Here is a 14916-nt window from a genome sequence, read left to right as displayed (position 1 = left end):
AAGAATTTATCCCTGATTTATGGTTCTGGAGAATGGACAGCTGGTGTCGACCCAGACCAAGCGAGAGGACGTATGCAGAATAGCAGATTTGGGGTGAATCATTTGACTCCTACCTGCCTCTTGGGCCTTGGTTTGAGTTGAATCATGGACGCTCATAGCAAGGAAACCACTGGATTCCCAGGGGCAATAACCTGCATGGCTCACCTGGGGGTAGTGTAGTGTCACAACCACATAGCTTCCTGTCTCTGCTGTGTCCTGGCCCAATGAAACCTCCTTAACGGGCTCCTCCGTGGGGCCTCACATCTTCCCCATGTCCAATTTCAGTTCACAGAATGTGGCTCTGGATGGCTTATCAGTACAAAGAGTGCACAGAGGCCCCCGTTCAGAGACGGTGGGGCCACCTGGCTGCCCAGAGTGAGATGGCAGCCGATGCCAGGCCTGCATGCTTTTTTTTATACACCTTCGACATTACCCCTGCCCAACCTAGTGTCTTTAAAACTCTACTCATGCTTTCATTTTCTGTCCCTTCATTTTCTGCTCCTTGCCCCATGCTGGTTTTCATCAGTTTTAAATGCGCTCTACTATTTCCCAAACTCAGTAGCTTGTCAGGAATGCCAGGGTTTGAATTTCATTTTACAACAGCAGCAAGTGGCAGACCTCAGTCACGATAAAAATCCTTTTTCAGTGAGCACTTGCTCAGTGCCAGCCACTCTTCCAGAACACATTATTTCATTTAGCCCTCACAACAGTGCTAAAGGTAAAGGAACTTTTAGCACACATCTTACAGTGGAGGAAACTAAAGCCCAGAGAAGTTAAGCAATGTGCCCCTAGCCACCCAGAGGTCAGTGGTGTGGGAGGAATTTGACACTGGCAGCCTGGCTCTGGACTCCTAACTACTACACAGCAGAGGGGCTCAGGGCACGGGAGATGAAATTTCAGTAGTCTCCATGTTTTCTGCCGAGGTTCAAGCAGACCTACAGCCAGTGCTGGCAGCCCCCTCTGAAACCTGGGTGGGTGCACTCCTGCAAAGAAAGCCCCACAGGAGCTCTGGCTTAGTCCTCGGTGCTGGCTCCTGAATTTCTTTCCTGCTTGTCTTTCCTCCCACGGGAGATCTATAGCTACTTATGGCATCTGTTCTGTATTCTTCCTTGCTGACATTTACGAAAATAATTTGTGTCACTTGTTAGTGCAAATTGGCTACCTTCTCTGAAGAGTTCTATCCTACTATATAAGAAATCTTTTCATACATCTACAGTATTTCTGGACATATAGGGTGTCTTATATTTTGCCTTGTTTTGTGTATTGCTTATTGCTATTTCCTTCGAGGAGGTAGTAAGTCTGTTAACCTTAAAAATAAAGCAGCCAGTCATTTTACCAGCAAACATGAGTTCATTCTGGAACTGTAGATAATTGCAATCTGAGACAAGCAACTTAGGGCAAAACTACAGGCAAGTTCTAACAACAAAGGAGAAGAAGGCCCTTTTGTAAAGGAAAGTGGGGGAGAGGGGTTGGGAATGCTGTTATAAACAATCTATTGGCTGTAAAATGGGAGTTGAAAGTATAGTCGCTTCTCATTGGCTGAGTTGTGACTATCTCTCATGGGCCGGGCTGTTGCCAGTAAGAGGAGGAAAGCTTTCTTCTGCCTGCTGGGATAGTAAAGTGGTGGCTAAAGTAGTATTACCTTGCCAGGTAAGTCTTTTGCTGTGAAATCTGCAATTGGGGATGAGTGGTAGAGTGGGAGAGCTTCCCCTTCTGGCCTCCTCAGTCCACTTTAAATGAGGTTTCCTTCTTCTAATTTCCACAGTTTAGTAGAGATATTGTTGAAAAATAAAATATGTAAACTATGCCCTGTACTTTGTGTGTAAAAGTAGCAATTTACAATAAATAAATAAATAAATAAATAAATAAATAAATAAAAGAAACTGTTATGATATCAATTAATATTGACATCAATGATTAATATTAATATTGTATGGATAAAGAACCTCTTGGTATATTTGAGTAGGATGGTTTGTGACATTTAAATCAAATTTGATTATTTTAATATAATTGTATAGTATTTTGTGGTATTTTGCATGTTTCACCTAAACTTAACATTTTCATAGACTTTTTTGTTCTTCAGATTCTCAAACAGAATTGCTTATCAAGACTTTATAATTAGTGGGGCCCCTGAGTGGCTCAGTGGGTTAAGTGTCCAGCTGATTTTGGCTCAGGTCATGATCTCAGTTTGTGGTATCACGCCCTGTGTCGGGCTCTATGCTGACAGTGCTAAGCCTGGTTGGGATTGTGTCTGTCCCTCTCTCTCTGTCCCTACCCTGCTTATGCTCTCCCGTCTCTCTCTCTCTCTCTCTCTTGCTCTCTCTCTCAAAATAAATAAATAAATATTATAAAAAAGATTCTCCCTGTCCCTCTGCACCCCCCACTTATGTTTTCTCTCTCTCTCTCTCTCTCTAAAAAACAAAGAAAAAAGACTAGTTTCAACTAAGGAGGAGAGTGCTTATTTTATTGCAATTTCCTCTTCACCTATTTTGTCTCTCCAACTTGTTATCATCACAATAAAGCTGGATTTCTGTAATGTTTGTGATGCTGGAAGTCCAGTTTCTCTTTGAGCTGGTGAGAAGTACTGTTTTTTATGTGTGTGTTATGGTTAGTTGGGAGACCCCACAGCAAAATAACAGCCCTAGGTGTTGAGGACTTCAAAGGTCCCCTAGGTCCCGTCCCCAGGCTAGGGAGGTTGGAGGGAGGTTGGAAGGAGCTACCTCGGCCCTGGAACATGACTATCTCCACATGCAGGACCCATCTCAACACTCCTTGGGACTGTCAAACACACTTGCCACTTTCTTGTGCTAGTTTCCCCTCCACTTCCCCCCACAGACCTTGCGCTTTCTTGCATGCTAGCCCCTGGGCAGGCACATCTCAGCCCATCAGGCATGGTGTAAATAACATTTAAATGGCCCACTTCTCAGCTCACACACAAAATCTTTCATGCCAAATGCCACACAGCTATTACTTGACTTGCTGGTTACCCAGGGACGGTTACTTCATCATAATTCATCAATCTGGACACTTATGACCATGCATTTTTCTGTATTAATGTTATATAATAAATACAATTACGAAAAACAAAGATTCATGAGAAAGGTAGTTTCATGCAATATGAACTCACAGCATCCAAATGTGTTTACTCGGAAGGAGGAATCAAGCCTTACTCAGTGAAAGTGCCCAAATGTCTATTTGCCTACAATTTGGGAGAGCACTCTCTCCTATCGTTGATCTCTGACTCTGCGATTACTCAACTTAGCCCCAGGACTGATCCAGATCCCAAATTCTGAGTATGGTCAGTCTAAATAAACTAAAAAATATTATCCTTTCAAACTTTGCTGTGCTTTTCAAGCCAGAACTTTGTACCCCTTAAAAGGCAGTCAAAGTGCCATTGTGATTGTGTGGGCACAAAGCCATAATCTTTTTTTTTTTAGGGAGCTTGTTCCAAAAAAAGAAAAAAAAAAGCGCCTAAACAAAACTCTGAGATTTCTATCACAGCTTATGAAGGATAATGATGGAGTTAACGTAAGCTGAGCAGGTTATGCTCTTTCACGTTTCATCCCAGAAATATTTCAGTTTTGAATGAAAACCAGTGGATTTGGGCAAACAAAGAGTGCCTGGATTCCTGAGCTATTATTAAAAGAAAAACGAATAAAGGCAGAAACAAGTCTAGGGAGCTGCCCTCACTGGATCTTTGATAAAAAGTAATATTAAAAAAAAAGATATGAGACTTGGCATTCAAAGAAATAAACATTATAATCTCAACATCTGAGATAAGAAATAGGCATTTTCTTTCTCGGCTTTGGGGAAAGTTAAGTTGCAAGTGGAAAACCATAATAGAAATGGAACCTTTTGATCTTTTGTTCTTCTTTTCCCCTCGTTCCTCTTTTCTGTTATTCTGTCTTTTTTCTCTCTGCTTTCCTCTTTCTTCTCCTTTCCAAATAAAGACTATTGCAATTTTGAAACTCTCATGTGAGTTAATAGCTAGGATGAATTCATAAACTGTTCTCTAGCTTTACCCTATCTGATGGGATCTGCTCTACTGTGACAAGAAAGTCAGGGAATATTTCCTGAAGCAGTGAAAACAAAAAATGATGTGCAGAGGTCTGAGGCCATCACCGTACTGCCAAAGCTGCCCGGGGCGAGGGGTGGGGGTGGTTGGGGAAGGGGGAGAATTTAGAATTTTGCAAACCTATGGTGTCCCTTGCCTTGCACTTAGCTGCCCTGATTTATATAAAAATTATAGGGATTCCCTCCTGCATACAGGCCTCCGGTACCTTCCCCCTTCCAAAAAGCACATTATAGAAAGTAAATTCCTTGCATGTTGATTTGAGTTTATGAATGTGTTCAGAAGTTAGCCTGCAATTTTACATGTCCCTGTTCGGGGGATTTTCTGCACCAGTGGAAAAGTGTAGAGAAGCCCAGAGCATTCTTCATAATGTCTGAGGCCATCTCTTGTCCTCTTATATCTGTCCTCAGAGAAAAAATAGGGAACCACAGCCAGGAGCCGTGGCTCTTGAGTGGGGGCCAGGTCAGTGACCTTGGGAAGTTGGTTAAGCACTGTAAGCCTCCACATGCTCATCTGTAAAAATAAAGAGTGCTCCTGTCATGAGTTGTTGTGAGGCATAGAAACTATTTAGCCTGACCACACTGTGAGTCTCAACAAGCATTTGCTGTTATGATCCAGAGGCCACACCTTATCTCCAACTTAGTTGATAGTTTCTTAAATCCCCTTCTTCAGGAAAGAACAAGACTTAAATTAATGATGCTACATCTTTCTGGCTTTGACACATGGATATATTCTATTCCTGTGGACAATTTGCTTGTGTGTATGCCTTGCTTCCTTCAATTCTTTGCTCAAATGTCACCTTCATAGTAAGGCCTGTACTGACTATTTTATTTAGAAGTTTAAGTCCTACTACCTCATCCAATCCCATCCTGGTTCTGGCCCTGTCCCATACCCTGCTTTATTTTTCTCATTAGCATTTATCATCTTTAAAACACACCGTATAACTTATTTCTTTGTTAGGCTCCAGTCAGCCTTGCAGCATCAGAATGTGAGCTCGATGAAAGCGGGGATATTTGTTTTTTTCCCCTGCTGAATCCCCAGTGTCCTGAAAGAGTAGCTGACAAGTAGTAGGGCCTCAGTAAACATTTGCTGAGTGGATGAAAGAAAGAAATCACGCCCTTCTGACAAAATCTTGCTAGACAGTGAAGCTGAGACACAAGAAGTGATAGCAAAATTTTGCCCACCTTTCACCTCACCTGGACAGAATTTGGGTTTTAGAGAAGATGCAGCTTCAAATCTTAACTCCTTTAACCAGCAGTATGACGGGGGCGAATTATCCAACCTCTATGAGCCTCATCTCTTTTGTCTCTAAAATGAGGACAATAAGAGCCACTGACAGGGGGATGAAATCAGAGAATGGATTTGAAAGTGCTTGGCAGAGGAGTCTAGTAAAAATTCAAGTGCTTATTCTTTTACCCCAAAGACGTCAATAAGCCTAGAATTGACATGGTAAAAATTCTTTTTTTAAAAACATTTTTTTAATGTTTTATTTACTTTTGAGACAGAGAGAGACAGAGCATGAGCAGGAGAGGGGCAGAGAGAGAGTGAGACACAGAATCTGAAGCAGGCCTCAGGCTCTGAGCTGTCAGCACAGAGCCCGACGCGCGACTCGAACTCACGAACCGCGAGATCATGACCTGAGCCAAGTCGGATGCTCAACCGACTGAGTCACCCAGGTGCCCCGAAATGGTAAAAATTCTAATGAAAATTCTAGTACTAGGTGCTAGGACAGTCCATATGCAAGGTTGGTTCATCAACACCAAAAGGTTCCCTGTTAACCATCTTTGAGGGGCTTGATGAAATAATACTGCAGTGGGCTGAATGGTACCCCAAGATGTCCCCGCCAGCTGTGAATATGTTACACTACCTGGCAAAAGTCATTAAAGCATGGACCTTAAATAGGAAGATGATCCTTCATTATTCAGATGGGCCTGATCTAATGGCATGAGCCCCCCCTTTTAAAATTTTTTTTAATGTTTATTCATTTTTGAGAGAGAGAGACAGAGCATGAGTGGGGGAGAGGCAGAGAGGGAGACACAAAATCCAAAGCAGTTTCCAGGCTCTGAGCTGTCAGCCCAGAGCCTGATGCGGGGCTCAAATCCAGGAACCTTGAGATCTTGACCTTAGTCAAAGTCAGAAGTTTTACCAACTGAGCCAGCCAGGAGCCCCTAATGGCATGAGCTCTTAAGAGCAGAGAGCTTTCTCTGACTGGAATCAGAAAGCTGAGGTAGACAGGAAAAAGGGAAGAGTCTAAGTGTCAGGAGAATTGATCTCAGCATTGCCTAAGAGGAGGCTACATGGAGAAATGAGAAAGGAGTCAGCCAGCCTCTTAGAACAAAACCTGCTCTGGCTCACAGCCAGCAAGGAAATGGGGACCTCGGTCCTACAACCCAGGGACTGAATTCGGCTAGCAAACTGCTTGAGCCTGTGAGTGGATTCTTGCCAGAGCCTCCAGTGCAAAACACTGCCCTGCTGACACCTGATTTCAGCCCTTCAAGACCCGAGGACCCAGCTCAACCCAGCCAGACTCTTGAGCTATGGCAACTGTCATATAATGCATTTGTGTTGTTTTAATTGCCAATTGAATGGCGATTGGTCATGCAGCAATAGAAACATAATAGAAAAACCATTGTGGTACACAGAAATGAGTGCGTGTGATTCTATGTGAATGATCTATCAATAAAGCCGTTAAAAAAATCTCAATACAGCAAACATGTAAGATGTTAGTAAATGAGAATAGATAGATAAAGAACACCATGGAGGTGAACAGTGAAACCCAAAAAAGGATTCTGTAGTTTCTAAGACAGGCTGAGGTAGAGTATTTGAATTCTGGTATTTCCCATGGAGTTTCAGGTATAAACACACATACACATCATGCCCTGGGCAGTGTGTGTGCATCTTTATATAGAGAGGAATGCACAGAGAGGAAAACAGGATTCATTATGGAACAGCACAAAAGCACCACCTTACCTTTGGGAGCCGATGTTGAAACACTTAAGGTTGTGGAAGAAAGAAAAAAGATTCAGTAAAAGTGTAGTAGATTTCAGGTAATGAACAGAATATATAAGAGTTCATTACACTGTGCCCCTGACATGAGAGATGCTTGTCTGAATGTTCAGAACTGGAGGCTTTGAGAGGGGCTGGTTTAGAACCATCAGGAGCCGTGTCTCTCTTCAGGCCATTCCTGGAGCCACCTGCCATATGCTATTTTGGATTAAGACTCAGTAAGATATATGCTTGCATCTGACAATATAGGTGTGTAGAGTGATGAACAGAAGATTTAACTGCTATGGGGGAGACAGCAAGCTGTTCTTTTAGTGCCTTTGCTCTGCAGATTTTCTAGTTTCTTATCTCAGAAGGGGTCAGCAGCTAAATTTGACTTCTTGTATAATTATTTTAGGTGAAGTCAAATAGCCATTTTTGTTTTAGCAAAGTCTACACTGATTTTTTTTTCTTCCAGAGAATAATTAAAAGGGTTTTATGAAATTGTGAACATTAATGCCTTGGACATAAAATCATTTCTATATCATCATGAAAAGGTCTGTTTTTCTGATTGGCCTGTAACCAATATTGTCCTATCGGTTTGGCACAACCTGGAAATTGTAGGGAATTTTCTACATAACGTTCATTCACCTTTTTTCACTGTAGAACTGGACCAGCTCTGATTCCCTAATTCTTCCTATATGAAAACACTGTCTTAATCTTCTGATTGTATTGAAATCCTTTTGCATTGAACTTTGTTTGGAACAATTTGGCTGTGAGCTGGTTTTTGAAATATTCTTATAAACACATATTTTTAAAAAAGATAGCAATAGCTGTTACTATAAGATTTGGCTTTTGGTCAAGAATGACCATAAAGATCAAGCAACTCCAGAACAGCAAATAAACCTCAAGCCTTGTCTATACTGTCCGTGTTCAATCAGTGGTGTAGTAGTGCTGTCACTCCCCTGCTTTTAGGTGTTTTACTGCAAAGATTGCAGGCTTTAGAGAGACACAGACATAGATTAGAATCTAGTTCTGTCACTTCCTAACTGGATGTTCTTTGGCAGGATAATTAGCTCGTCTGAGTCCTGGTGTCGTGGTCTGTGCCGTGAAGATTTACATGAGAGCAAATGAGAAAGCACCAGAAGTTCATACTATTTCTCTCCCCTTGTCCCCAGGCCATTGCCATTCTAATCTGGCCTAAACTATAGTTACATTTACATTGAACCATCTATTGTTTTACTCACGTTCTTAATCATTTGCCCTTGCCTTTTCGACAGGGAGGTAATTTAAAAATTTTAAACTGTATATACTGTAAACTTGACATTTTTGTATGTGTTCAGTTCTTTGAGTTTTAGCATGTGCAGAGATTTGTGTGAATGCAATGCCATCACCCAAGCAGATTCCTTTGTGCTGACATTTCATGGTCAAAGTCTCCCCCACTCCATTCCCAGGCAACCACTGATCTGCTCTCAGTCATTTCCCATAGTTTTGTCTCTTGGCCTTTTGCTGTTTTGTCTTTGAAAATGCTTCAGTTTTTGAGAATGTTATATAAATGGAATCATGCCGTAGGTAACCTTTGGAGATTGGCCTTTTTCATTCTTTGGGATTTCTTTGGGATTCATTTATGTTGAGTGTCTCTGTAGCTCATCCCTGAGGGCAATGTGATTGGATTCATTAGTAGTAGGGACAACATTGAAAGGAGGATGTTCAGATTAACTAGAGAATAAACTTTTCAAGTGTATCAAATCCTCCTGATATGCATGTAGACTTCTTCTTGTTGAAACTCAAATAAGAATATGCCAAAACATGAAATATTGATGGATTTCTTAAACTAAACCACAGATAACAAGTTGGTGTTATAACAGAAGGGAAAAGATGAGTGCATGCTCTTCCTGGGGCAGTTTTATGTGATTTTTTTTTTGACATTGAAATATGTGTGGATATGTCATGGAGCAGAGTGAAGAATCAAAATCAGTTTTGGTAACACATACACACTCCAGTGTGTCCGGGCCCAGGCCCTAGAGCTCTAGGCTGAAGTGTGGTCTTCTGAGAGAAGAGGCGTGGGAGCAACCATGCACCTATTTTCTCTTCCCATTCCTATTTCTCTTTCCGTTTCCTCCCAGCCTGGGTTGGGTGGGCTGAATCTTGGAGGAGGTCCACCCATGGGATGAATGGAGCAAGTGGAGAAGCTGGTCCAGCCTGGTGGCACTGGCATTGTTGTGCCACCAATGTGTGTAGTCTTTCAAGTCAATGTTGGCCTCAGCCTCTTGTGGTCAATACATGGCCCCCAAGGTAGAACCACAGATTGTGCTTGTTCTTGTGCTTTTGTTTCATTTTTTATTATGGTTCTACCCCACCCTTCAAACTCCAATGTCTGTTTCTAACCTCCAGTCAGCCTCATGTGATTCCTTGCAGCTCTTCAGCCTGTATTATTGTATTATTTTAAAGGGCTTTATTAAGCTAAATTAATCTTTATTTGAAAATCATGTATAAGAATACATTTTTTTTTTAACAGATGAAGGTTTGGATGGTCTGAGAAGAACTTTGTGTCTATTTTTGTGTAATCCCTACTCTACCTTTTCAAGCTTTGGGGAAGTAAAATAAAGGCGTTTTAGTGACAAAGTAAGCAAATGGCCTAACTGGCACATGGATGGAAGCCTTTCCTCCATCTTCCCAAGTAAGTTCATCCATCCATTCATTCATTTGATGATTCAGAGATATTAGGTAGCTTTTACTGCAAAGTTATACACTAGAACCTGAAAAGGAAATAAGAATCAACCCTGTCCCTCAGAAGCCCATAGTCTGGAAAGGGAGAGATATTAACTTTATTTCTGTTATAGTCCTTACAAAATTGGGAGTAATATAGTTGCAAGCAATATCACTGACTTAGAGCAGCCAGGGAGGTTGTTTAGTGATTTTGTGAGGAAAATGTCACTTTGCCTGTGGCCCTGACAAATGGACTCCCTGATTTAAGGGCTGCCCCCAATCAGGAAGCTATTCTGCCAGCAAAGAGCATGGTAGACGCGTCCCACCTCGTTCCACTGGATGTGAGAATACTCTGAATCAAACCCAGACAAAAACAGAAGTGTGATCACTAGAGGTGTTACTGCTTATAGAGCAATAGAAAGAACAGAGCCAAGTTCATTATTATCATCACTATTGATGCATATGGATACTTCATTAATCTCTTCATGGGGAAAAACTGAGTTTACCACAAGCCCCAGAAAAATGCCATTTATAGTTTCTGGCATGTAATTACTCTTTTTTTTCACATTCTTTTTTTTCTTTAATTTTAATTTTTTTTTTTAAGTTTACATCCAAATCAGTTAGCATATAGTGCAACAATGATTTCAGGAGTAGATTCCTTAGTGCCCCTTACCCATTTAGCCCATTCCCCCTCCCACAACCCCTCCAGTAACCCTCAGTTTGTTCTCCATATTTATGAGTCTCTTCTGTTTTGTCCTCCTCCCTGTTTTTATATTATTTTTGTTTTTCTTCCCTTATGTTCATCTGTTTTGTCTCTTATAGTCCTCATATGAGTGAAGTCATATGATTTTTGTCTTTCTCTGACTAATTTCACTTAGCATAATACCCTCCAGTGCCATCATGTAGTTGCAAATGGAAAGATTTCATTCTTTTTGATTGCTGAGTAATACTCCATTATATACATATATATCACATCTTCTTTACCCTTCCATCCATCGACGGACATTTGGGCTCTTTCTATACTTTAGCTATTGTTGATAGTGCTGCTATAAACATTGGGATGCATGTGTCCCTTCAAAACAGCACACCATATCCCTTGGATAAATGCCTAGTAGTGCAATTGCTGGGTGGTAGGGGAGTTCTATTTTTAGTTTTTTTGAGGAACCTCCATACTATTTTCCAGAGTGGCTGCACCAGCTTGCATTCCCAGGTATGTAATTACTCTTAAGTTAACCACATTTTATTTTATTTTTTATTTTTTACAATGTTTATTTTTGAGAGAGAGAGGGAAAGAGAGAGAGAGAGAGAGAGAGAGGCAGAGAGAGAGGGAGACACAGAATCCGAAGCAGGCTCCAGGCTCCCAGCTGTCAGCACAGAGCCCAACGCAGAGCTTGAACTCACGAACCATGAGATCATGACCTGAGCTGAAGTCAGACACTTAACCGACTGAACCAGCCAGGCGCCCCAACCACATTTTATATGGTAGAGCATCCTTTTCCAATTAATAATAATAATAATAATAATATTTAAAAATAATATTTATCAATTTCTAACTCAGAATGGGCTCTTTTTATTTTCAAAAGTCCCTAAGTCAAGGAGTCTGTGCAGGTGTTAGGCACAAAGTACTCTGCCAGCTGCGTGGGCTACACTAATGTCACACAATGTGAGATGAACATTACCCTTTTGGTTTTCACCTGGCTTATTCTTGTTCAGATGTGCTTCCGGTAACACAAGAGCAGAAGGTCTTTCCTGTTACTTGGGGAGAATAGAGGACAGAGTGACTGACTTCTTGGAAAGGTTCTGGAAGGCTTAAGGGGGGGAGAACATTTCTACCTGGATACAGGGGGAGCAGGTATCTTCCAGGGATAAGTGAATGCTCAGAGGGGAAGCTGGGATTTGGAGCCAGACCGAACTGGAGTTGTATCCTGGCTCTCTCAATGACTTTTGTCAAGTTATTAACTTCCCAAAGCTCAGTTTCCTCTCCTGCCAAATAGACAATTACACCTACCTGACAGGCTTAATGTATTCATTAAACCACATAATGCATCTAACATATTCTTGGAGAACGGTGAGGGCTCAGGGACATATCACTGTGGGAAAGGAGGGAGTCTTGTCATCACGGGGACACCCTGCATGGAGGTGATGGTGCATGGGGTAAGTATCAAGAGATTGGGGTTCAAATGGAGGCAGGGGCCCCAATGTGAACAACCCTCAGAGGCCACGGTGAGCAATTCCCTTGGTGAGCGAGCAAGGGATGAGACAGAGAACAGTACATCTTCACAGACAAAAAGCAGGAAGCCAGGAGCTTGGAGAACATCATGTGTTTTAACAGCTTTAATTTGAGCCCACACCAATAATATGCTCAGTAGAATGTTATCTTCTTTATTTGTTAAACAAGCTCAGTAGGACTGCCACTTGGAGGCACGTTATCAGGAGTTAGCTGAAGATTCCCTCTGTATTTAAAACCATAAGATTCAATTTCTTTTAAAATACTTGGTAATTTGGACTTTGCATTAATTTCTCTCAATTAGGTCTAATTAGTGTTTCTTCTCCATGCCATATGAAATGTTTTCTTAGCCTGGCAAGGTGATAAATTGCTTTAGCTTACTATTTTGTCCCAAGGCTATTAGTAAAAGAAAAAACAAGTATTCTTTTAATGAATTCAGGTCCCCTAATAAGGGCAACAATCTAAACAAATCATTAAATGGAGAATAGAAGTGTCAGTGCAGATACAATCCCCCACGTTTCTTGCATTTAATGGACATTTTGCTTTACAGAGTTTGTGATTTTAATATAAAAACATATCTATGAATATGAGCTGTGTATAGTATACCTATATAAACATGTATGTATCTTACCTCCATTATCCACAATCTAATGATTAACTATCAGACCACTGCAGAAGACTAAGGATGAAGGTGGCAGGTGAGTGGTTAGGAGTGAATGAAATGCATTCTCACTCTTGCAGGGCTTCACAATCCAATGGAAAACCTTGATCACATCATATCAATCTGAATATAAGCAAACCCTGTATTGCGCTTTAAGAGTACGCACCAAATGCTAGAGGAATAAAGTGAGGGGGGTGGAATGGTATTAAATTTAAAGCCATGGATAGTGAATGTGAAAGGTGCTGGTCAGAATCTTATGAAGCCCTCTCCAAGGTCAGATTTGAGTGGGTCCTAAAAAGTTGGTGGGTTTGTATTCCCTAACTCATTATTGAAGGAAAAACTTTTTACTTTTCTACTTGTTTTCCTTAATAACCATCCTTCTTATCCCTTAGTAGAAAATCTGGAAGGTAAAGTATGAAGAAGCAAGAAAAAATTACCCGGAAACAAATACAGGTATTCCAAAAATTCTGAGCAATATTGTTTCTTCTGGGTTCTTCTCCTGTCCATCTCAAGTGATGAATATACATACACCCAGGAGGGACCAAACCACCTCTGTTAATACGTACAAGTGATCCCAAGAAGGAATGTAAACCTTGCAAACCTGAGAAGCCTGTTGACATTGACTTCAAACTTCTGGGCTCCAGAACCATCAGATATTAAATTTGTGTTCTTTCAAAGCCACTAAGTCTGTAATACTTTGTTACAGCAGCCACAGGAAACTCATGCACGTACTTAAAACCTCCGGTTTTCAGTTAGTTAATGGAAGGTTTAAAAGTGAAAAGTATAAAATGTATTGAACTGCGTCTAAGAATCCGGAGACACTGTGAAAGGAGTACTTGAGCAGAGATGAGTGAGCATGTTAAAGAAGCAGAGGCCTGGACGGCAGCAGGAGGAAGCAAGAACCCCACACGCGGCACCTGGCGTCAGGCTGCTCCCTGACATGCGCACACCGTGGTCTGCCTGCCAGATGCGAGCACCGGGGCCTCTGTACAGCCTGCGCCCCCGGCAGTGTTACACTGGGGACAACGATGAATACCCTGAATTCATACATTTTACTGATAAATGTTAAGATCCGATAGAACCACCTGATACAGTTAGTAATTTAGAAAATTTCTTTTTAGCCTCTTTTTGTTAAGGAATCATTAGAGATAGTTCCATTCTGTGTATTCAATTTTGAGACTGCATTTCCCTACCTAACATTATAAGCATTTCCCTTAAATAACCATTTCAAACAGTGATTTGAGCAAAATATTCAGACAATGTGCATATGAGTATCATGATTCTGCTACCGTTGGGCAATTTTTGTCCCTAATTTTTATTGTTATAGATGTTATTGCACTGGATATTATTGTAGGCTATATGTGTGTGTGTGTGTGTGTGTGTGTGTATGTATATATATATACACACATATATATGTATATATACATGTGTATATATGTGTGGGTATATATATATATATATATATATACATACATATGTGTGTGGATATATATATATATTTATACACACACACACACACACACAGCTGATGATTTCTTAGAATTTGAAATTGTGAGACTTTTAAAACAAACGGTCTGAATATGTTCTGATGACCAATTTACTTTTCAGAAATGTATTAATTCACAACCTTCAAGTGTTGGATAGCATATCCTTCCTCAGAGGTGCTGTAAAAACCAGCTTTTGAAGTTGTGGAACGGATGTAGAAAGTCAGGGATACAGTGATAGATAATTCTAGAAGGGAGGGATTAAAAGTTGGTAAACAAGGAAGGGAAGAAATGGCTGGGTCAGTCCGAGATTTCCTTGAGATCAGCCCACTTTCAGGAAATCTTAAACGTAACACCAAGTTGGGGGTGGGGGAAGGAAGATTTCTCTTGAATCTGTATTTGTCAGGCAGCAAGAGTTTTCACTGCAGTGTATGTAACAGATCAATAAACATCGTAATGTTTTCTAATGATTGATGCATTTGTACTTTCCATGAGATGTTTAACTATTTCTTTTTTTGTCCCCTATGGCTTGGGGGAGTTCTAATGGTGGTTTGGGGAGGAGAATTAAAACCAGTCCAAGCCCCAGTGGTGCTTGCCAGTCCACTGTGGTCAGCAGCTGCTATTCATTATCTTCCTCAGGCCTGTGGCGGTCTTGGGGGAGCACCTTGAGGGAAACAGCCTCAGCAGTGGCACACACAGGAAATGTGTCATTATGAATAAGTATTTATAAGGGTGCAGAGTG

General features: G+C 41.1%; 1 long non-coding RNA gene across 1 annotated transcript; it reads left to right on the top strand.

The window, feature by feature from the left end:
* Positions 1–1613: 1613 nt before the first annotated feature.
* LOC125936881 (uncharacterized) lies at positions 1614–14645 on the top strand. Its single transcript, XR_007462162.1, has 2 exons — positions 1614–1689; positions 13083–14645. It is a non-coding gene; the product is annotated as an uncharacterized LOC125936881 (long non-coding RNA).
* Positions 14646–14916: the final 271 nt, after the last annotated feature.

This window comes from Panthera uncia (assembly GCF_023721935.1).
Source record: "Panthera uncia isolate 11264 chromosome A3 unlocalized genomic scaffold, Puncia_PCG_1.0 HiC_scaffold_11, whole genome shotgun sequence".
Taxonomy (NCBI): domain Eukaryota; kingdom Metazoa; phylum Chordata; class Mammalia; order Carnivora; family Felidae; genus Panthera; species Panthera uncia.
This window is presented reverse-complemented; position numbering and strand designations above follow the sequence as displayed.